The 25,163-nt window shown below is 43.5% G+C and overlaps 1 protein-coding gene across 1 annotated transcript in view; it reads left to right on the plus strand.

Moving 5' to 3' along the window:
- RASGEF1B (RasGEF domain family member 1B) overlaps nucleotides 1-25,163 on the plus strand; it is a 699,030-nt gene that overhangs the window by 26,531 nt on the left and 647,336 nt on the right. The window contains exon 2 of the mRNA XM_021100308.1: nucleotides 6,414-6,686. The gene's annotated coding sequence lies outside the window, so the exon portion shown is untranslated. The remainder of the gene's footprint in view (nucleotides 1-6,413; nucleotides 6,687-25,163) is intronic.

Raw genomic sequence — 25,163 nt, forward strand, 5'->3', positions numbered from 1 at the left:
AATCCTTTAAGATGGTCATGAAAAACCGTATTATAATACTCCTGAGAAACTTAATGTATCTTGAAGATGCCTTTCTAACAGTGCATACACATATATCTTATTCTTTTTAATGGATTTTTCATTATTTGAATGTATCCTATTCTTTACATCGGTCCCCTCATATGGATATTCAGGATATTTCCGATTTTTATTCCATTATACAAATGTTGTGATGGACAGTTTTATGCTTTGTGGGTACCGTCAGGTGCGTTCCTAGTGGTGGAATTCTGACATCCGAGGGCATGTGCATTTGAAGTTGATACTGTCCACCTGCTTCACAGTCTTTGCCAGCAAGTTACACTGTCAAAGTATAACAACGCCATTTCCCCACAAACCGGTGCATATCTTTTGCTATTATATAAGCATCTTTTTTTTTTTTTTAAGGCCTCACCTGCAGCATATGGAGGTTCCCAGGCTAGGGGTCCAACTGGAGCTGTTGCTGCCAGCCTACACCAGAACTGCAGCAACGCCAGATCCGAGCTGCATCTGTGACCTACACCACAGCTCACAGCAATGCTGGATCCTTAACCCACTGATTGAGGCCAGGGATTGAACCTGCAACCTCATGGTTCCTAGTCGGATTCATTAAGTACTGTGCCACGACAGGAACTCCTATAAGCATCTTTTGTTATTATTATGCCATTTATTTGTCTTCTTTTTAGAATTGCTAGTGCCTAGTGGAATGCTTATCTTATAATATGTAACATAATTCCAGTAAAATTTAGCATTCTCTGCGTTTTCTGGTACTTTATATATATTTTAATGCTTACAAAATCCGTATGAAGTAGATGCTATTATCACCTGCCTGTGGCTGGTGGGAGAACTGAGTCATAGAAAGGTTAAATAAACTGCTCAAGGTCATACAACTAGAAAGGCTGGAGCCTGGATGCAAATGATAGTGAAACTAAAAAAGGAAAAAAAAAGAGTAATTGTTGAATGAATGAATGAATGATCTGTTTGCTTTCTTTGCTTATTTTTCTATTGACCTTTTTTTTTTTCTATTTTATTGGTAGGAGTTTTTTCTAATGTATTATGAATATTCACTTTTTTTTGTTTTATGTGTTAAGAGCTATCCCCGTAGTCTGTTACTTGTCTTTAACTTATTTGCCGTATTTCTTGTTCATATTAGAAAACCCCAGATATTGTTGTTAAAATTTGTCCTGGCCATTTGAGAAAAGGTGTAATCATAGTTTAGGTGTCCAGGGGACCTACGATGTGGGTAATATACGGTCCCACTATGTTAATCTAAATATGAAAAATAACCACAAGGCAATTAGTTGCTTTGTTCACATTGAGGTCCTTTAAAATTACAGTTCCCCTTTAGGCATGTTTATAATTGAAAAAGAAGGAGTTGGGGTTTTTCATATGTATTAGATTGACATTTGGGGAAATGAATTTTTACTTTATCTGCAACAAATGAATCCCAATCAGTTAAGTGGCTCTGGGCTAAGGGAACGATAGTGACTCCTTTCTCGCATTTTGTTTCCTGTTCTTGAAATGCCCTTTTTGGTCCTTCCATCATGCTGGCCGAGTCACACATCACTTCCCTTGAGGCCTCTCGCTCTCCTCTGATCCCTGAATCATGTCACACGGAGAGTCTGGCAGACGTCTTTCTAGCTATCAGAGCCCCAAATTTGTTCAATCGGAGCTGTAGCCACTGGCCTACGCCAGAGCCACAGCAACGCGGGATCCGAGCCGCGTCTGCAACCTACACCACAGCTCACGGCAACGCCAGATCCTTAACCCACTGAGCGAGGCCAGGGATTGAACCTGCGTCTTCATGGTTCCTAGTCGGATTTGTTAACCACTGCACCATGACGGGAACTCCCAAAATCAGGTATTTAAATACCCAGAGTGCCTAAGGCTGTGTTTGCAGCTCTGCAATTCTGGTTGACTGGGTTTGTGAGGAAGTCTGGCAAATGAAGTCAGAGCAGCCTGCGTTGGAACTGTATGCTTTATCTGCCTGCACTAACTATGTGAACTTGGGCAAATGACTTAATGTTTTGACCTTTGATTTTCTCATCTGTTAAATGGGAATACTCATTCTGATTTGATGGAGTTGCTGTGAATATTGATAGTAATGCTTCAAGGTGTCTGTCATATAGTAGACACTCAAGAAAAGGGTGGTAAGTGTTATGTTGTTATTTGGCCATTTTTCGAGGGCTTCTAGGCTAGTAGCAAGTTGATTCTTGGGTATCAGAGCCCTGTCACATTGTTAGTTAAGACTGTCTGTGGGCTCACTGGACTACTCTGGTCCCATCTGCCGTTCCTTTGGCACCTACCTATTTTGTGAGCCAGCGTCATAACTGGGATTAGAAGCACAATGGAAATTGCAGCAGGTATAGCTTTGTCCCTCTCCGGGACTCTGTGTCTTGGTGGCTGCAGCTGCTTCTAAATGCTGGAAGTATCATTAAAGTGGCAGGAAATCCCTGGATCCTTTTTAATTGATGTAAAGAAGGATATTCTTTGGATTACTAATGGAGAATAAACCATTCAATATTACTACTCGTCGCTTGTGAACCCTTTTTTTAAGAAGATAGGGAGATGTTGCCTACAGGTGGCTTTCATAGGTTTTTCCTGTTCTTTCTCTATGCAGACTCAGTGAGGACTGCTGAGAATAACCTGGAAGCCAAAGCCACTTAGACCTTAACCAAAAGTTGAGAAAATTAAAAAGTCGAAATAAGCCCTGATGAGGTTGCCATTTTCCCAGTGTACCTCTCTAGTTGGCTCACAGAGCGAATAATGTTTGATTATCTTCGTGTAACTACTTCGTGCATCGTTACTAGCTATCCATCTAAAGCCTGATTCACCTGTAGGACAAGCGTTTACTCTAATGACTTCACAAGCCGTTAGAACTTTTCAAATGTAGATTTTCACTGTGCTTTCAACTACTTCGAGGTTGGCTTCCAGATCTGTTCTAGTGGTATTATGGAAACCTTTTGGACTTGTGTGTGGGTGATGTAATTCTAAATTATACATCTCACTCACTTTGATGCTTTTAATGTTCTTTTTTTTTTTTTTTGTCTTTTTGCTATTTCTTTGGGCCGCTCCCACGGCATATGGAGGTTCCCAGGCTAGGGGTTGAATCGGAGCTGTAGCCACTGGCCTACGCCAGAGCCACAGCAACACGGGATCCGAGCCGCATCTGCAACCTACACCACAGCTCACGGCAACGCCGGATCGTTAACCCACTGAGCAGGGGCAGGGACTGAACCCGCAACCTCATGGTTCCTAGTCGGATTCGTTAACCACTGCGCCACGACGGGAACTCCGCTTTTAATGTTCTTTACAAAACTTTAAAGTCTAGGAAAAATGCTTTCCAGGGGAAAACCAATATGGTAATTTTATTTTCTCTTTATCGGATCAATGCAATTTATCTTTTAAAGTGTAAATTGTTCAAATTGCCAACCAAAAAAAAAAAAAAACACTCTTGAAATAGACAACAGTTCTGAAATTGGCCTTTGCTCTAGTTTTTCTAAGGATAATCAGATTGCAAATATAGTTTCCAGTCAATTTACACATCATTAGAAGCCACACATATTAAACCAGCTTGGATTTTCCGTGATTATCCCTCAAACTTATTGACTAATTATTTTTCTAAATAGCAAGATAAATTTCTACTCAGTTTCCCCCCTCGGATAGTCCTGTAAGAAATCATTTTGCCATTAGCCTGGAAATGTTCCAAGCCAGAGCAGTGAGGTGGCAGTCTCAGCACGGCCTCAAGGGGGACATCAGATGTTGGTTCAAATGTGACTTTTATGCTCTTGATCCCACGTCTGAACGTAAAGAGGCAGCGCATCCCCGTAGAGGGGGTGCCGAATGGGATGTTCCATCTCTGTCAGCTCCTCAGCCTCTGGGGACGTGCAGTCTAAAAGCCATCAGTGGGCTCCTGGGCATTGTCTTTCATCTGGGTCTCTTTGGGGGGGGGGGTCTTGAAATATGGTGGCAGTAACCAATTTAAAGCCGGCACATGCTCATCAGGCAGCAGCCGGCGGGATGATCCCTTCTCATCTGGGGGTTTAAAAGCACTTTGCGCAACGTAAGTCATTAATCTTCACAGCGGCCCTCGGAGTGGTAAACCTCCGTCACCACCCATCTTTACCACCAGGAAATCGGGGTTTCAAAGGCGCAGGGGAGGGCCATAGCCAGGGTCCGGGGGGCCCCGTAACGCTAACTGCGGTCTGACGGTCAAGCTCTGGGAGAAATCTCATGAGCAAGGCGCAGGGGGCCCCTGGGGAGATGTGGCTGGCGTGTCGGGGCCACGTGTGGGTCTTTGGAAGTGCTGGTTCTGTCTGGACCCCACCTAAGTGCTGCGTGTAGTCTGAGGACGTGTTAATGGGAAGACTGAACGGTTATGTCCGGCTCGGCTTTGGTCTTTTCACTGATCAATTCTCTCTCTAGAGGCCCTTTTTTCTCATAATCACTCTCTTAACTTGATTTCTCATGTCTGAAGTCGTAGATCACAGTCTTTCAGAACCACTTGACCACTTGTAATCTTTCCATAAAATTTTATTTTTTTAAAAAAAAGTTCAATGATTTTTGTTTTTTCCGTTATAGTTGGTTTAGAGCGTTCTGTCAGTTTTCTACTGTACAGCAGCGTGACCCAGTCACACATACATGTGTGCGTTCTTTTTCTCACATTACCCTCCATCACGCTCTGTTGCAAGTGACTAGATAGAGTTCCCAGTGCTATACAGCAGGACCTCATTGCTTATCCACTGCAGAGGCAGTAGTTTGCATCTGTTAACTCCAGATTCCCAGTAAAATTTAATTTTTAATTTTTAAAGAAAGTTTGCTGAAGTGTAGTTGATTGTAATGTGTGAATTTTGGCTGTACAGCAGAGTGATTCAGTTATCCACATGTATGTGCTTTTTCATATTCTTTTCCAGGATGGCTTATCTCAGGATACTGAGTATGGTTCCCTGTGCTGTGCAGCCCATACGATTCTGGTAGTCTGGGCAGGGGTATGATGTTATTGACAGTGAAAATCCAGGTGCATTAGGGAAGAACTCTGTTTGTGTTGCTTTATCCTTTTGCTTGAACATTTCTGGCCCGTGACAGTTGCTTCGTAAGTGTTTCCTAAATAAATGTGTGAAGCCGTAACACCGTGTTGGGGTTAAGGGCTTGGGGCAGTGGTAATTATTCAGATACCCCCAATCCGGCTCAGAGGTTTGCTAGACCATCTTTTCTGGTTGCTGCACTGGTGTGGGGCCTATAATCTATTCAAGGCCCTAACTTTATAGAGGGAGATGCTAAGGACGACAGTTTAAGTGGCGTGCCTATAGTCTCATAACGCTTGTATAGTTGTATAGTCAAACGTGAGAAATCACTGGATTCTTTCCTACTTGGGTAGTACTTAAAAGTAATTGGTATCACTCGGTACGTGAGTTCAAGTCCTGGTCTGTCACTTAGTGTCTGTGACTGGCCAGGAGATCACTTAATTTTTTTTTTTTTTTCTTTTTAGGGCCATACCTGCAGCGTATGGAGGTTCCCAGGCTAGGGGTCGAATTGGAGCTACAGCTGCTGGCCTACATCACAGCCACAGCAACACCAGATCCCTAAACCACTGAGCGAGGCCAGGGATCGAACCCACAACCTCATGGTTCCTAGTCGGATTCGTTTCCACTTTGCCACCACGGGAACTCCCAAAGACTCCTTAACTCTAACGAGCAGTTGTGTCTTCGTCTGTAAAACGCTTGTAATGGTATTAACCTTACGGGCTCACAGTGAGGGTTAAGGAGATAATGAGTATGAGAGTGCTTAGTAGATGGTGGAGTGTTATGTATTAATAAGTAGGTATTTTATAATTCTGTCTGAATATAAAGTTCTCGGAGTGTTTTCCCCTAAATTCCCGAATCACGAGTCGTCACTTACTCACAGTGACGCCTTAGCTTTCCCGGCAGGTTTGGTGGTTCCTAAGCAGAAGAGTGCATCCCCTGGAGAGCAGGTGTTGTCAGTATGTCTGGCTAATGGCAACCACTGCATCACTGACAATGTTGAAATGAACTTACTAGGAGATGTGGTGCAGGAGGCTTGTTGGAGGCCTCTTGTGTGTGAGAGAGAGGGGACTGAGCAGCGCCAGGGGGTCAGTGTGTGGGAGTGTCGTGAGCTGTGTGTTGTGATATGGAGAGAGAGAGCTTGAGGGCAAAAATTGGGGCTCAAAGTTGAAAAAACAGGCCTTATCTTTGTGCAGGTGCGTGACCATGTATCCACCCCTCCTCACCGCCAGCTCCAGCCCTGTGTCCTGTGTCTACAGCCGTCGCTCGATGGCTGCACAGTACCTGTTTTCTACTACCTCGTCCCTTCTAGAAAGGCCCACCTCTCTTGGATGACGCTAACAGCGCCAGGTTCTCGTTTTCTTAATGTATTTTCAGGTAATGGTACGAGCACGACCCAGTTCCGGTCAGTGAGGGAGAAGCCTGCTGGGGTGCAGTCAGAGAGGCTTGGATGAGGAGACATCGCTTCCTCTCCCATGTTCTGCGCTGCGGTGCCAGGACGTGACATTTGGGCTTGTTGTAGTCAACTTAATACCAGGAGACCACCAACCAGAGGTCGAAAATCCAAGGTGTTGAGAATATCAGAGCAAAAGGATGGAAAGAGCCTGGGCCCCGGGGCCGTCGCTGAACTGCTGCACCAAGTCTTGGACGGTATGTCCTCAGACCTACTACTTGAGAGGATTGTGTGTATGCCTTGGTTGTTTAAAACACTCTAAGGTGGGGATTCGGTTGACTGCACTCATATGTATACAGATACACTCTTTGTTGTTGTTGTTGTCTTTTTTAGGGCCGCACCCACGGCATATGGAGGTTCCCAGGCTAGGCGGGGTCAAATTGGAGCTTCAGCTGCTGAGCCGTGTCTTGGACCTACACCACAACTCACGGCAATACTCGATACTTAACCCACTGAGGGAGGCCAGGGATCAAACCTGCATCCTCATGGATGCTAGTAGGGTTTCTTACTGCTGAGCCACCACGGGAACTCCTGTATAGCTATGTTCATAATTCACTTTTTCCTTCTTTGTCCCAGGAAGAATTTACATACTATACAGTATGCTCAGGAGTTCCTGTTGTGGCTCTGTGGATTAAGAATCCAACTAGTATCCATGGGGATGTGGGTTCGATCCCTGGCCTTGCTCAGTGGGTTAAGGATCCGGTGTTGCTGTGAGCTGTGGTGTAGGTTGCAGATGTGGCTCGGATCTGGCATTGCTGTGGCTGTGGTGTAGGCTGGCAGCTGCAGATTCGACCTCTAGCCTGGTAACTTTCATATGCACTAAAAAAGAAAAAAAAAAAAAGAAAAGAAATTTGCTCTAGGTAAAAAATGATGAAGCGCAAAAAAAAAAAAATAGTAGTAGAGTAAGACAGGACGAGGACTGATGTTAACATGCAAAAGGTGTGTTGTGAAATCCTTTGTATTTTCTAGAAAAGCACTAAAGTTTTATCTTGCGGTCAAAGAAACACTGTTAGGGCACCATATTCAGCAGTTTCCTTTAAAAGTTTGTTGAATGAATAAATAAGATAAACACCCCCCACCCTACCTGGGAAGGAGCTCCGTCCTTCTCTCTCCCCTCTACTGAGTGTGAAGATTTTAGTCTGGAGAGTCAGAGAATCCATGACCAGACAGAAAGACTGAGGCACGAAGGGGGCCACTCTGCCAGAAAGAGGGGGGAGCGCTCCCACAGAGCTGTCAAAGCTGAAAAGATCAGACACAAGTCCTTAGATCCCGATTCTGTGACTGTGAAAAAATGATAAAACATGGAAAAGTGTTATCACTACGTATTTGACAATAAGTGGGAACAAGTTAAATTCCAACTCAAAAGGTGGGGGAATGGTACAGTAAATTGTAGTTTATCTGTTTAATGGAAGGTTATATGGCTAGCTTTCATTTATACACTTCTACCCATATTTAAATTTTCAAACTGCAGCGGTAACATACTCCTGCCAAGGTGACACAGCTGTCTCTCAGTCCAGTGGAAACACACTCTGCCCGGGAAAGGGAGACCTAGCATCCTTTCAGTCCATGCACCTGCCTCTGTGGGATGTTGTCTCCCCCACCCCTGCCCTGCCTTATTGGATCAAGCTTACCGAACTGTATTAATCCTAATCCTTGGTCAGGACACACTTTCATCTTTGGTTCTGAGTGATGTCCAAACCTCTTTAAATTTAGTCAGGTTCCCAACTTGATATCCTGCAACTGAAAACTACATGATGAAGTTCATTAGTCCAACATACCTTATAAAATAAGGAAAAGGTGGATGGAAAAAGGTATAGATAAAAAAGTAAGGGGAGGAGTTCCCTGATGGCTCAGCAGGTTAAGGACCTGGTGTCATCACTGCTGAGGCTCGGGTTGCTGCTGTGGTGCAGGTTTGATTCCTGGCCTGGGAACTTCCATGTGCCTTGGGCATAGTGAAAAAGAAAAAAAGTAAGGAAAAAATGTATGTGTAGCTACTGCAATCCTTATTTATGTGCCTGAGTACAAGATTCAAATTGGTGTTTATAGACTACTTCTTTTTTTCCACTGTCCATTCCGAGTTTTCTTTGCTCTCAGCTGGCACCTCAGCGGCTGTGATTTTTTTACCTTGGGGAGGGGGCGACCCAAACGTCCTCTCTTGTTGAGGGTGGGCTTCGGCTGACCTGAGCTAAGTCATCTATTGATTTTTATCATCGGACAGGGCAGCACTAGGAGCGACCCTCTCCTGCATTCCAGACCTTGTCCTCCGTAGCCCCGTGTGTGGCCAGCATTGCCTGTTTCTGATCCCTGAGCCCAGTAGGTCTGTGTCTTCAGCCCTGGCTTGTCACTAGATTTCCTTTTTCTGGCTCACGATATGTTTATTTTTGAAATATTAAAACTTTACGATTACTCTGCTTTTGGAAAGGAGGCGAGCTTGGCTCTGCTCTGTGACGCTGATGTACTGGGCTGCCCAGCCTGGTCCCCTCTCCAGGGCTGGCACACTGGGCTGCCAAAGGCTCACAGCTCTGTCCATCACTGTGAATGAGTCTCTGCTGCAGAGATCTGCCTGGCATCCCAGGGTGTGCCTCCTCTTGGTCACGGCAGGCGTGCAGAAGCCTACCCTCTTGCCTCAACCGAGGGCAACTCTGAAGGGCCTTCCCAGCTCCAGAGCCGCCCCCCTCTGCCTAGTCCTGCCTTCTTCACCTCCTCGAAGGTGAAGTGTCTCCCAAGGACACTCCCCAACAGCCCCTGCATACAGCTTTCCACCTGAGGCCCGTCAGGGAACCCCATCTAGAGAAACTGCAGGTTCCCCAGAGCCATCAGTCACTGACCTGCTAAAGGCATCGGTGCTTTTCCTGTGAGGTGGAGGTACAGTAATTTTTTCCTGGCAAGCCTTCTCTTTTCTGGACTTCTTTCTTTTGGGAACTGTCATTCCCTGTGACTCTAGCCACATTGTTTGTTACAGGATCTGCTAGATTCTTATGTGACCTTACTTTTTCTAATTCTTCTTTCGGCTCGATCTAGTCCACTCTGGCATTTCTGCTTCTTGCAATCAAGTGTTCTCAACTAGTTCGCAAGGTTAAAGCATTCTTTCACAAACTGGCAAATTAGTAGGTCTGGTTTATTATATTAACCTATGGCAGCCATACACACGGCAGGTTTTAAGACAAGATAGATGAACTAAAATATAAAATACTTTTTTTTTTTCTTTAACATGAAAAGTAATACATAATCATTGTAGAAAACTTTGAAAGTAGGGGGGAGAAAAAAATCTCTTAATCCCTCTTCCTAGAAATAATGACAATTAATGTTTATTATTAATTTTTGTATATTCTTCTAGTCTTTCACCTAGGGTTACATATATGTTTCATATTTTCTTTGAAAACAGTGGGATCATACTGTTGGTAAGTTGTTTTAAAATAGTTTAAATATATTATGAACGTATTTCATGTTGTTAAGTGAATGTACTTTTGTTTTACTTATTTTTAAAATTAAAAGATGGTTGATTTACAGGATTGTGTTGGTTTCAGGTGTACAGCGAAGTGATTCAGTTATTTTTTTTTCAGGTTATGTTTCACTATAGAATATTGCAGGATATTGAATATAGTTCCTTGTTGCTACACAGTGGGTCCCTGTTGCTTATTTATTTTATGTGTAGTAGTTTGCCTCTGTTAATCCTGTACCCCGAATTTGTCCCTCCCTCCCTGCTCCCTGCTTTTAAATAACTATGGAGTACCATATGGATGTATCCTAATTTATTGACTTAAACCTCAATTTAGGTTGTTTCCAAATTACTGCTGTCATTAATAATACAGTGAATGAAATCTCAAGGTAAATTTTTAAGAACAGTCCCCAGAAGTGAAATTGCTGTTTCAGAACATTGGCGTATTTTAAGGCTTTTGACATGAATTACTAAATTGAGTTCTAAAATGATTGTATCACCACATGCGGTTGCCAGTGGAGTATGAGAGTGCACTTTTCCACTTTTCTAATATCGGACTGTTTTCTTTAAAGGATTTTGACAACTTGGTAGGCAAAATGGTGCTTTCTTTCAATCATAATTCTTTAATTACCAGCGGATGCATGTACTTTCATATGTTTATTATCTCCATGTGTGCATACATATGTGTATGTAGACAGACACATGTACCTATGGCAGGTGTGAGCGTATAAGTGTGTAAACTGCCTGTTAGGTTCTTTGCCCACATTTTGCTTGGCATGTTGAAAATTTTCTACATTGCACGATGCAACTATCTTTTCCAGTCTTTGTCATTTGCCTTTTTTGTTCACAGCGTCTTTTGATGTATTCAGTCAAATTTAATAACTGTTTCTTTTGCGGTTTCTGTTATGCATGGGAAGGCCTTCCCCAACCCAAGGGAAGAGGAATTTTGATGGGAGGCGGGGCCATCAATGGGGGATGGGCCACAGCGGTGGGGTTGGGGTGGGTGGGGGGCAGGAGGGGGAGGGCAGGCAAAAGGGAGTAGACAGAAAGGCTGATTAGGCCTGCGGCTAGCTCCAGAATCCTGACAAAGTCTCCGGAACTGTGTATTCTACTGCCTTAATTTTACAGATGAAGAAGCAGAGGTCCAGGGAGAATAAGAAATAAGATTGAAGTAGCAGATTACAAAGTCTTCTAATAACAGCATTATCCATAAAGGGATATATTACATTTTTATAAAAAATAATTAATTTAGTGTGGGTGAAAAGCAAGAAAAAACATTGCCTTTTATGTTCTTTTCTGTCTCCTTATGTTGGCCACACCATTGAAATAAAGAATTGATAATGCCCCTGCAAGCTGATTACATCTTTACATGTAGAATTGATGGTTCTAATTTCTTTTTATTGATTGTGGGGTGTTTTATAAAAGCTGTATGGATGTCATGGTGCTTACCCAAAGCAAACTCACTGGAGAATCGTCAGCCATCCATAATTGCTAACAGTGTCTACAAATGAGACGGGAGCTGCTTGAAACCGAAGAGGAAGAACAGGCTATGTAGTATGCAGTGTATGCTAGTTTGTCTCATTGGCTCAAAGAGGAGAAACAAAGAACAAATGATGGAATATTCCAGAAGCACGCCTTGAGTCTGTGATGTGGAATGTTAACTAATCTGTAAGGCTGCCAGATTTAACAAATACAGATATAGGACACTCACTTAAATGTGAATTTCAGGTGAACATGAATAATTTTACAGTAAAATTATATGCATAGGACCTGCTTCACTAAAATGCATAGGACATACTTAACTAAAAAGTTATTCATTGTTTATCTGAAATTCAGATTTAATGAAGCTCCCTGCATTTTATCTGGCAGCCCTAGCAAGTGGGACCTTTTGTTACACATGTTGAAGTTCGAAACCCCTTTTTGCCTGCGTGGTATGGAGCTAGGTTGTCCCCCCACCCCATCCGTGGTCCCAGGCCAGAGAGAAACCCACATCACAGCAGTAACCAGAGCCACAGCAGTGACAATGCTGGATTCTCAACCTTCGGGGCCACCAGGGAACTCCTGGAGCTGGTTCTTTGTCATTCAGTTTACACTAGTTGAATGAACAAGGTACTTTCAAGGAAAAGTCTGCCAAGAATCTCACACTGATGTGAAAATTAGCCATAAGAAGCAGAGACATTGTATTAGTTTCCAAGGGCTCCCATAGCAAAATACCACAAACTGGTGGCTTAGAATAGCAGCAATGTGTTGTCTCACTGTTCTGGAGGCTGGAAGTCTGAGATCAAGCTGTCGGCAGGGTCGTGCTCCCTGTGACGTCAGTGTGGGAATCCTTTCTTGCCTCTTCCTAGCTTCTGGGGGTTTGCCAGGAATCCTTGGTGTCCTGGTCTGCAGTTCTAGCCCTTACTGTCTGTCGTCACATGGTGTCCCCTGTGTGTCTCTGTCTTCATCTGGCCTTTTCCTTTTATGAGGACACCAGTCATACATACTGCTTTAGGACCCACCTAATGACCTCAGCTTAATTCGATTATATCTGTAAAGACTCTGTTTCCAAATAAGGCTATATTCAGAGGTCCTGGGGGCTGGGGCATCATCATACCTCTGGGGGGACACAATTCACCTGTAACAAATATGATCCTCTAATATCTTTGATGGTGTATCAAAAATTGGAAGGTAACTCTGTCGTCATTTTATTGTTTGCTAATTCCAAGTGCAGATACTGATTGGCCAGTCAGCTGCTAATCAATCATTTGCCATTGGAGAGATTTTCATTTTTCAAAGAACAGGTAGAAATTTTTATGTGGAACCCTTGAATTTATTTTTTTATCTTATTTTTATTTTTTGTCTTTAGGGGCACACTGTGGCATGTGGAGGTTCCCAGGCTAGGGGTCAAATTGGAGCTGTAGCTGCCAGACTTCGCCACAGCTACAGCAACACCGGATCTGACCCATATCTCTGTCATATGCAGCTCATGGCAATGCCGGATCCTTAACCCACTGAGCGAGGCCAGGGACTGAACCCGCATCCTCATGAATTACCACTTAGTTACCACTGAGCCACAATGGGAACTTCCTTTTTAATCTTATTTTTAAAACAATTTTGTTGGGGTATAGTTGATTTACAATGTTGTATTAGTTTCAGGTGTACAGCAAAGTGAATCATATATATAAATATATCCATTCTTTTTTCCCCGCATAGGTTGTTATAAACTATGGAGTAGATTTTACTTGTTATACAGTAGGTTATTGTTAATCATCTGTTTTATTTAATAGTGTGTGTATGTTACTGCCACCCTCCCAATTCCTCCCTTCCCCCAACTATTTCACCTTTGGTGACCAGAAACTTGCTTTTGAAATCTGTGAGTTTGTTTGTTTTATAAGTAAGTTCTTTTGTATCTTTTTTTTTTTTTTTTTTTGTCTTTTGTCTTTTTTGTCTTTTTGCTGCTGTTGTTGTTGTTGTTGCTATTTCTTGGGCCGCTCCCGCGGCATATGGAGGTTCCCAGGCTAGGGGTTGAATCGGAGCTGTAGCCACCGGCCTACACCAGAGCCACAGCAACGCTGGATCCGAGCCGCGAGCCGCGTCTGCAACCTATACCACAGCTCATGGCAACGCCGGATCGTTAACCCACTGAGCAAGGGCAGGGACCAAACCCGCAACCTCATGGTTCCTAGTCGGATTCGTTAACCACTGTGCCACGACGGGAACTCCTTGTATCATTTTTTATTAGATTCCTCATAAAAGTGATATATGATATTTGTCTTTCTCTGTCTAACTTATGGTAATTTCTAGGTCCATCCATGTTGTTGCAAATGGCATTATTTCATTCTTTTTAGTGGCTGTGTAATATTCCATTGTGTATATGTGCCACATCTTCTTTATTCATTCCTCTGTTGATGGATATTCAGAATTTAGACTTATGCTTTTGACCTGCAACCCAAACTTGCTGTTAGAAGGAGTAAGTTCTGGGGACTAGTTTTTATTTCCCTGAACTTAAGGTGAAATGTCCTTTTAAAGGAACATAAGACTCATTGCCATGGACTCTCAGGTGTGATAGTGAAATGAAGACTCCTGCGGTCCCAGAGGGGACCCTCCTAGCTCCTTCAGTGACTTCTAGTACAGTTGTCCCAACAAGGAAGGGGAGATGTTATAAAGCCTTCAGGACCTTTCCTCCTCCTCCTCCTCTCTTCCCCCTCTTTCTTCTCTTCCTCCTCGTCGTCCTCCTCCTCTTCCTCCTTCTCCCCCCCACTTCTTCTCATTCTCCTTCTTTCTCTTCCTCTTCTTCTTTCCTCCGGATATAGATGTTCTCAGGCTAGGGGTCGAATTGCCTGTGCCACAGCCACAGAAACACAAGATCTGAGCCACGTCTGTGACCTACACCATAGCTTGTGGCAATGCTGGATCCTTAACCCACTGACCGGGCTAGGAATGGAACCCCCTTCCTCATGGACACTGTGTTAGGTTCTTAACCTGCTGAGCTGCAACGGGAACCCCGCCTATGGGAATTTTTGCTTTCAAAACTTACAGAGTATTTTTATCTTAAAGCGCTTTGAAGGAGTCTTTTGACACCAGTAAAATTGGAGCACTTCCTTAGTGGCAGACTCATTGTAAAGGAGAGACTGAACCAGCCGCAGAGGTGGCCAGGTGACACTTAGATTTAAGTTATGATATCAGTGACGTGGGATAGTTAATCAAAGGCTAGGCTAGTTCACTTTTCTAATTCAGAGTAAGTCGAAGACAGGAGGGCCTTTGGATATACTTATTTTTGGAGAGATGGTATGAGCCTTATGTCAATATGGTCATTTCTGTGCTTTTCCACTCCTTTTGTAATATAGGGACATATCATTTGAAGGTGTTTCCCTATGACAAAGTAAAGCATATTTTTGTAAATTAAATCTATGTCCTCCTTTGAAAATGAAGACCAACCAACTTGAAAAGAGATCTCTTACCTGTTAACTTGTTCTTGCCAAGCCTTCTCCCCAAAGGCAGCCCTACATCTGCTGCCAGGATAGGTAACGTAAGCTCTGCTTTCCCCTGGACAAATGTTTTCATGTCATTTTGGAATCTTTCTTGACTCTGGACTTACAGCTTCTGTTCTCCAGCCATGTGCTGAGTAGCCTCATGTCATCTTCTCTTGAATGACCTTTGTTTTAGCCACTGATTGTCTTCCCATCGTGCCTGGCCCCATGTTCCTTTGCTGACTGGGTCTGCTTCAGACAACGGTCCTAACCTGGTTCTGAGGCACATCTCCTTCCTTCTTACCTGGCCTGTGCTGCTGGGAGACTCTGTCTGTCTGATTCTGAGTTCTAAGACATGAGAAGATGAGCCCACTATGTCTGAACCATTTATGGATTTTTATTTTGAGATATTGGGTCTCCCCAGGTTCCTTCCATTTCTGCATTACCTGTTCAGAACCATGGTAGAGATAGCTCTTAGCACATGCTCAAAGTGCATTTGTTGATTAATGAATACATGAATGATTGATTGATTGAATGAATGAATGAATGAGCAGCCTTTTGAGGGTCGTTCTGGTCAGAAATCCAAGGTTCAGGTAGGGGATTAGCCAGCGGTCACTCACGGTCGATGGTTAAAGAGCTGGGACTCAAAACCAGTTCTGTTTGGCTTCAACACCCATCGGAAAACACCAAAAGTGACAGCTAATTGATGCAGTGGAAGAAATATTCATAATTTTCTCCTTAGCTCGAGAGTGTTTCGACAGTTGAAGAGGAAACATTGATAGGTTTTAACCTTTTGCGTGGCTTCTTGTTTCATTGATTGCGTTTTGGAATGTCGACTGGGAGCGGTGGTCCTGCTGCAGTGTGTGTGACTACGTTGGGGAGATGGCAGTTGCCTCTCGTGTGAGTGACCCCGGCAGAGTGTGATGCTCCGCCGTGGCGCTGACAGTGGGGGTTCTCTTGAGAGGCCTCTGGGAGGAGAAGAGCACCGCGTGGGGATTTGAGGCTTGATTTGTCCTGTAGTTACACTGTAACACGAGGCAAACACGTACCCCAAGCAATGGGACAGGATGCTTTTTCTTATGCTGGGAAGGTTTTCGGACAGTGTTGGGCGGTGCCTGCGTTTGCCCCTTTACCGCGGTTCTTAATCGGTTCTGTGCGTGTGGTTTTGTTGTGCCTTGTTTTGTTTGGTACCGTGGATGCCTTTGGCTGTCAGAAGAGTGTTTCTGCCTGCGTAAAATGAATATATCGGATCACATATGTATGTAACAATTATTATTGAAATCCACTTAATGCGCTGTGGTGGGTCTGTGCCGCTGTACTTTTGAAGAAGCGGTGGGCATAAATGACGCGGCAGCAAGTCAGCAACGATGTGATGTGATGGGAAAATGCCTGGGACTCTGGTGGTGACAGATGTCCTGGTGTCGCTAATGTTGCTGTGGTTTGTGCTCTTTAATGGGAGGAAACCCACATAGAGGTGTGTGGGGGGAAAGGTAATTGTTTCCAACCCAAGTTGGAACCCCTTCTGGTGAAGAACCCCTTCCCTTTGGGTGGAAGGACAAACTGACTGCAAAGCAGCCTCTAAAAATCCTGTCACCTGGGCCTCCTCAGGTGGCCGAGGGATCCATAAAGCAATTACTCTGTGACAGTGGAGCCCAGATGCATCACTGCATCCCTTTATGCGTCACCTTCCTCTGTGTCACCGAACGAGATGTGCTGGCTCCATCTTTACCCCAAGGTTACACGTAGTGATCCCTGTCAAATACAATATGTCACATTCCCTTCAGGTCCTTGGAAGCAAAGTCAATATTTAGGAGGTGTAATTTCATCTAGACAGATGTAGGGAAAATTAAATGGGAGAGATTCGTTTTCATTATTCATGGTTCTGTCGTCACCCAGTTTTCTTCTCTGCTGCCCTTCCTGATAAATATTTTGCTTCATGATGATCACTTTCAGGATCACACTGACAACAAACTGGCTCAGCCCCATTTCCTCTCTCAGCACAATGAGGTTCCTTATCATATTACTATTGATAATTAAAAAATGTCTTTGTTGGCTGAAAGATACCAGGAAAAAACAAAACAAAACAAACCCACCCCCAAACGCACCACCGCCAAAAGCCAAAAAAGGGGAAAAATCACCTTTAATTCCTCAGCTGTTTTGGAGAGCTCCATAAATTAAGCAGTGAAAGTCCTCCTGTTCTCTGCATCCCTGCTCCATGGGATAAACACAGTTAATAGTGTGGGTTTAAACTTTTTTCAGGTATCTGTGTGTGTGTGTGTGCGCGCGCGTGTACTTGTGCTTTTGTGTATGTGTGCCGATGTGTGTGCTTGTATATGCATTTGTGTTTGTATATATGTATGTGTGTGCATTTTATTGATCATTATAACTGTTGCCGTAACTGTGGTCGCTACTGCTTTCTCTCTGGGATGCTCTTTCATACCCTTTCTTTGGCAAGATCCATGTTTTAAAGGAAGCAGCTCATCTATTCCATGTAGTCCTTGGGGTGGGTTCCCGGGGCACTGCTCCCCCTTGACGCAGGGACGAAAACTGAGACCTGAGGCTGGCTGGCTGGCGGTGGAGATGGAGTAGTCAGGAGATTAATCTAGGTTGGTTCACTCGCCAGTCTTTGAACGCTTGCTTCTGTCGCTCTCCCCTGCTGTTGAGTATTCCTAACCCAGACTTTCCCAAGGTCCTTTGCAGTGGGTGTGGGCACGTGACGTCATTCGGGCAGTCGGAAGTAAGCAAGAAGTCTGCAGAGGGTTTGGGGGAAGGCTTTGCTTTGCTGAGGCAGATGCTGCTGCTTCTCAGCCTGTCCCCAGAGATGTGTTGGCTGGAGCTTGGGACCAGCAGGAAGACGGAGAGACCTGCAAGGCTGTGAGCAAAGGGTCACCGAAGCGTTTGTGAAAAGCCGCCTCCCCTGGACACTTACTGTGGCATCAGGGAAAACGCCCAAAGTCTTACATGTTGAAACTAATGTTAATTGGGTTTTCTGTCACTTTGCCTTGAAATGCAAACCTGACGAATTCAACGTGCGTCCTGGGCGGGAGCGGTCAGTTCCCCCTTGGACTTTTTTGTGGGAGTCGAAGAGGAAGACGGCTTCTTTCTCTGGCGTCATTCTGTTGGCTGCAGGGTAGTCTGGGCTTCCAGGGGCTGCTTCAGTTACGCTGGGGAAAGGGTTTGCCTGGCGAACAAAACAAAGGCAGGATAAGCCTAGGAGTGTAGGGCAGGTCTGACGCAGTCTTGTCTAAAGCCAGGAGCTCCAGATACATGATACCATGGTTCTTGCCCTGTGCGGTTTTTAGTTCTCTTTCTCTCACTTGCAGTCAGCAGACTTCTGACTAATTGGATCTCTGAGTGCCTCATTCTCCTGCACTCGGTATACATGCCTTCATTCTACAGAGATGCCCCCGGTTGGTATATGTGTTTTCCAGGGTATTTATGAAGTACACCCATGCATATGTACACATAGGTAGTTTTTACTAAATGCCATTGTACTTTACATAGTTTATGCGTCTTAATAACACATTCTGAATATCTTTCCATTTTAGCACATATAGATCTACGTAGTTCTTTTTAACAAATGCTTAATATTTCATTGAATGACTTTACCCAAAATTTGTTCAATCATGTTTATCTTGGTGGACATTTAGATTACTCTCATGTTCCTCTGACTGTGAACAATACTGCAGTGAACTTTCTTTCTTTCTTTTTGGCCGTGCCTGCAGCATGTGGGAGTTCCTGGGCTAGGGATTGAACCTGGCTCATTTTACTTAGCGTTGTGTCTTTAAGGTTCATTGGTGCTGTGTCATGTGTCAGCACTTCCTTCCAAGGCCGAATACTATGCTATGGTTTCACCACAAAGACCAGAACGTAACTATGTGAGGCGATGGATGTGTTAATTAGCTTAATTGTGGTAGTCATTTCCCAATGTGTATACCTATATCAAACCATCACACTGTCCACTTTTACTGTCTGCAATTTATTTGTCAGTAATACCTCAATAACCCAGAAAAAAGAAAAAACTGATTAAAGATACATGTATAAAAATATTCCATTGTTTGTATATACCATATTTTGTTTATCCATTCATCTATTGATGGGCAGTTGGGTTGCTTCTGCCTTTTGGCTCCTGGGAATAATGCTGCTATGAACATAGGTGTACAAATATCTGTTTTGAGTCCCTGCCCCCAGTTCTTTTGGGTATGTACCTAGAGGTGGAACTGCTGGATCGTACAGTGTTTCGAGGAAGTGCCCTACTGTCTTCCACAAGAGCTGCCCCATGTTGCATTCCTACCAGCAATGCACAAGAGTCCTCCTCTCTCCAGCATCTTCACCAACACATGTTGTTATTATTTTCTAAAATAATAGCCATCCTAATGAGTGCGAAGTAGAATTTCGTAGTATCTTGATCAGCGTTTCTACATATAAGCTGTAGTGATCAGTTCTGAAATAAATTACAAGTATAGGTAAACTCAGAGGTACTAAAGTTTGCAAATGGTTTACTTAAAAAAACTAGAGTGGACTTAACATAGTTTCTATGATAGCAGCAGCTTCGTCTATTTGCATTTTAGTATGCTTTCCTGAGTGGAAAAGTAAAGGGTGGAAGTATAGTTTGAGTGCCAGGAATTAAGTACATAACCCACACACTCAGAGATCTGAGCACGTCGCATCAACGTACCTGTGACTGGCCAGATGTGCGAGCGGTGGAGGAATAACACGCGGTCCCTTGTAGTCTATTGTATATTTATAGATATGGGGAGGGTTTTTTTGTTACCAATGCTGTTAGTGGGATGTGGTGTAATAAAGCAGATAATTATTTCTAAGATATCACAAGACGTGTGTTGGACATGAGTCTTTATATCCCTTCTCAGAGTCCTTGAATCACCTCCTTCTTCTGAAGGAGCCACCTTCTTTCTGATGCTGCCCTCTTGGCTGGTTCCTTTGCTTTCTGGGGTCTGAGTTGAGACCCTGGATCTGTCTGGTATTCACAACCCAAATGCTGAGCCCCACCTGTATGAAATTGGTCCTCTGTTTTTGCCCTTTGGGCATTCCAGGCGTGGGGTGCCGCCTGCTGAGCCGCACTGAGGGCCTGGATGTGGGCTCGGAGGTGCTCTGATCAACGGGGACTTCACAGAGTAAGGAACTGGGCAAGCAAGTTCTCCTCCTTCCCCCTGCCCCGAACTGCTCCAGGGTGGTTCCTTCTTGGATTCAGTCACGGAGAAGACCTGTGTGCTCAGTGAACGCCTGACTGAGGGACCCACTGTGTCTCTGCGGGTTGCAGTGAGGTGGGAGGTGGCTTGCAGTTTCCATGTAAAATATCAGCTCTTTAACTCTTACTAAAAGTTCTGCTTCCTAGAGGGTTTGAGTTAAGACCTCACTCAATGTGTATTTTGTACTGAATTATTCTGAACTAGCAGAACTTCTAACCATAGATAATAAGACTTAGTGAATTATTTTATTTCTAAAAATACCTTTTCTAAAAGCAGTTCAAGCTAAGGTCCCCATTTCTCCTTGGTACCAAGCAGTGATTTTTTTTTTTTAATTTACTAACAACTTCTTATTTAAAACACAGGTCACCTTCCTTTCGTCACATGTGATTATCTTTCCCTGATCATACACGTAATGCATATTCATCGCAGGATGTTAGCAAGTAAAGTAAACGTGAGAAAAGATCCTCATCACGGCGCGGAGACCGCAGCTGGTCCATGTCTTTCCAGCCTCCTTTCCATGTATGTGTATGTACGGAAGGAGATAGTGGAGCTTTTTTTTTTTTTTTACAAAAACAGGACCAAACAATCCATTCTGTTTTGAAACCAGCAGTAAAAATTTTTTGAAGTATAGTTTATTTACAGTGCTGTTATTTCTGCTGCACAGCAAAGTGACTGCCTTCTACATATGTGTACATTTTCCATGTTCTTTTCCCGTATGGTTTATCACAGGATATTGAATATAGTGCTTTGTGTTCTACAGTAGGACCTTATTGTTTCTCCATCTGAAATCCACTCGTTTGCACCTGCGAATCCCAAACTCCCAATACTTCCATCCCCCCCAGCCTCTCCCCCTTGGCAACCACAATTCTGTTCTCTTTGTCTGTGAGTCTGTGCAGCCAGCATTTTGTACTCAATATTTTCATCTTATTGGTTCTACAACATTGTTCTTTTGCCTTGCTGCATAATAGTCCATTGCTGTTGTAGTATGCATTAATATTATTTTAAACAGGCCATTGTGAGAATCACATATAGAATAATATATTTAAAAGCTCCTGGGAAACTGTAAACCAGTATTCTAAATTATGACAATTATTCTTATTTGCTGAACTAGAAGGCTGAAAACTTTTGGTTGTGGTTATATTTTTCTGCCTAATCTATCATTTTAGTCTTTGTCTTTCCTGAGTCATTTATTCAGAAGAGGTTAAAATAACAACTGAGGTAGGGAAACTTTTCCTGCTCCAGGACACGGGATTTGAATGTTGCCGCCCTAAGGAAAACTCAGGTAGGGTGTTTTGTGAGTTTAAGTCATCTTATCTCTTTGGAGGGTTGGTGAATCTGATTCACGAATGAGTTCACCATATGTAACTTCTTTATGCGTGCTCAGCATTTTACATTTCTGATAAGAACCGTGTGGCTCTCCCTGTGATTAGTGGGCAGATAGACGGTGTAACTTCAGACGTGTCAGCCCTTTCTGACCCTGCCTAACGATTTTCCCTGTGCAAAGAATAATGTTACCTGGAGGGGCTGTAATAACGAGCCGTTTCTTTATCAATAATAGATAGAGTTCGTCAGTTCCAAGGTCCAAACTGTGGGGTAAATGGGGCCCAAGTCCCTAGTGGTCCCTGGTGTTTTGCCATGATTATCTGAGTGTAGTGGCACTCACTGGATGAATGAAAGCTGAGTCGGTCATTTATGAAGGCCTCCTAAGGGGTGTCCTTTGCTTGGTAGCGAATGCCTGGGTTTGGATAGGAATTGCTAGAACGTTGTGACTTGTGAGTTGAAGCAATCTTCAGCTGGAGAAATTGTCAAACATTTGCATCTTTTTATTCCTCAGAAGGAAGCTCAGGCACACACGCAAGTCAAGTAACCCCAGAAGCTATTCCGGTTGGCAGCTGAAGACAAGGTTTATTTTGCTCACGTCTCCGACTGTGAGGGTCATGAGATTCAAAGTATTTCCCGACCTTGAAGGTCCTTTGGGGGTTTACCCGAGTTGGAAAAATCTCAGTAAAAAGAACAAACCATTTTTCTCAAGAGTAAACACTTCTGAATTTGGCCCAGAAAAATGTGGATTGGTCTCTAGCAGAACCTTCTTTTTTTCAGGCGGGGTTAATCATGATTAATGTTGTATTTACGATATTAGCTAGAGAAAGTGCAGAGATTTCCGAAGAATCAGAGAGGATCCGTCGCTTTTCTGGGATGGACACGCTTCATGGTCGGAGCCCGAGGAGGCTGAGGACACCCTTGGGGGCCGCTTTCCTGCCCGCCTCGATTCCCACTGGAGATGTTCATATGCAAGTGCGGTGGAAAAGCTGGAAGGTTGCTGTCGAAAGCAGACGAGCGGCCTCCGTCGCCTTGCAGTGTGGGACGGAAGCAGGGGAGTCAGGAAAGTGACACACAGTGTTCAGGTATTTCTAGTAAAATCCTAATTAGAGTTTTGGATTCTGTTCCCATCGTCTGTCAAAACACAAATCTACCTCCTGCAGTGCTTAGCATACTGTTTGCTTTTCTTATTGATCACGTATTTAAGCACTTTTTTATTTACCTTGTTAGATTTTTTTCTGAAGACGGGTGGTAGCTGTTTATTTCCTGGCGGCGAAGATGGTGAGCTTGACTCTAGATCTGCTTCCTCCCGGAAAATAGATCCTAACTAGGATTTGTGTTTATTCTTCTGTGATATTTGATGTAGTTTTCATTAGCCAAGCTGCCCTTTGTTTGGTCCCAGTAGCTGGGTTTTTTTTTTTTTTTTTTTTGGTGTATCTTTTTTTTTACTATTTCTTGGGCCGCTCTCGCGGCATATGGGAGGTTCCCAGGCTAGGGGTCTAATCGGAGCTGTAGCCACCAGCCTACGCCAGAGCCACAGCAACTCGGGATCCGAGCCGCGTCTGTGACCTACACCACAGCTCACAGCAACGCCGGATCCTTAACCCACTGAGCAAGGGCAGGGACTGAACCCGCAACCTCATGGTTCCCAGTCGGATTCGTTAACCACTGCGCCACGACGGGAACTCCCCAGTAGCTGTTTTGAAGAGATTTATCTGTTTATTTGGGGGCTGCATCTGCAGCATGGGGGAGCTCCCTGGCGAGGGAGCAGACCTCTCTGTGCCGCAGCTGCAGCAGTGCCAGGTCCTGAGCCCAGGGCGCCACACGGGAACTTCCATGAGTGATTTCTTCACACTCCCTTTCTTCTGTGAGTCTGGGAGAATGCCACGTCTTACTGTGAGATGTCACTCAGCCATGAGCATGTGTCACAGAGGGGACAGTCCTGGAGGAGAGGTCAACAGGGGATTTAAACAGGGGAGGGTCCATGCAGACGCTGTCATCATCGTCTCGTATGTTCTTCAAAGCAACGCCTCGTGTTATTTCCAGAGATTTCACCATCCTGCTCTGTTACCACCTTGGCTCTTATATGTTTGTTACCGTGTTACTATTTTTTGCGGCAATTGTGGACCCTTCCAAGAATCTGTTCTTTCCAGGAGATAAAAAGCAAAGATGTTCTTCCCCTATTTTTTTCCTCAAGGAGATAAGGGTAATTATTTGTCAGAGCACAGAATTATAAATAATGTCAATTATTTATAACAATACATCTGTTGGGGAACAATTAAATAAACCAATTTATTCACACCTGGAAATACTATGTGTGAGATCTTCCAGAAAGAATGGAGTAAATCTGTGTGTACAACCACAGTCACCTACAGTTTTTCTTGAGTGAAAATATCAGGTTTCAGAATGTAACTTAAAAGATGGTGACATTTAGGTAAAAATAACATCATCATAAGATTCATTTTCTATAATGCATTTTTTAAGTTGCGTGTGATTTGATATTTTGCTTAATTTTTACGTGTGTATTTGTAAATAGACTTGGTCTGGCACCAGTTAGTTTTTGCTGTGAAACAAGCAACTCCAAAACACCTCTAAATGCACAGTAGCTTAAAACAGGTTGGCTGGTTGGTTCTCATTCTGCCCCTATGCTGGACATTCTCTCCTCATTTTGTTCTTATCAGAGAGGTGTGATGTGAGCCAAGAAAGATGCTGATGGGAAAAGCATTGCCTTACTTCAGAGCTGTTCTTCAGTGATGTATATGTGCTCTATTTAATTATGCGTAGTATCAGGCCAGGCACATAGTGGTTGCTCAAAAATATTTGTTAAATTATTAAAAATGATATTTAAATTTAGTGGAATGCATGTTGAGCACTATTTTAAGTGGTTTATATGCATTCACTCTTTGAATTTTTCTTTTTTCGGCCATGCCTATGGCATGTGGAAGTTCCCAGGCCAGAGACTGAACCTGAGCCACAGTAGTGACAATGCCAAATCTTTAACCACTAGGCCACCAGGGAACTCCTCACTCATTTAACTTAATAAATAAATGAATATTATGAAAGGTGACAGAAGTAAATGCCTCTGAGTTGGATAAACATTAATCTAGTCCATATTCTATTGAAATCTCTGGACATGTTCAAACTCACTTTTGAAGTGAAATATTGACTAAATTCATCTGCTTAGCATTATAAAATGTTCACTCTCAATTTCTGTGTTTGAACTAGGTGTTCAAGTGTTCCCATTGTGGCTCAGTGGTAATGAATCTGACTAGTATCCATGAGGACTTGGGTTCGATCCCTGGCCTCGCAGTGGGTTAAAGAACCAGCGTTGTCATGAGCTGTGGTGTGGGTTGCAGATGCAGCTCTGATTTGACCCTTAGCCTGGGAACTTCCATATGCCACGGGTGCAGTCCTAAAAAAAAAAAAAAAAAAAGACGTAAGTGTTTAAATAATCTCAGGGACCTGAAGAATCAGAAAACAAATGTCCGTATCTCTTTTTTCGTGTTTGATAAAGTGGTTGGATGTTTGGAAATTTGGAAGTTGTTATTGGAAACCCAAATTATTAACTTGGTTACTGTTTTCCTACACATGTTTGAAATGGGATCGTGTAGTTTTATGTGATAAAAACTTGTGTAATAGTAAACTCTGAGTGAATTGTTTTGTGATGGATCGGTCTATTTTCCCTGAGAACTCTTTTGCAGGGAGAAAATGACTGTCTTGAATATTATAAAAATAACTCCTGTGCATTAATAA

Source organism: Sus scrofa, chromosome 8, assembly GCF_000003025.6.
Source record: "Sus scrofa isolate TJ Tabasco breed Duroc chromosome 8, Sscrofa11.1, whole genome shotgun sequence".
NCBI classification, from domain to species: Eukaryota; Metazoa; Chordata; class Mammalia; order Artiodactyla; family Suidae; genus Sus; species Sus scrofa.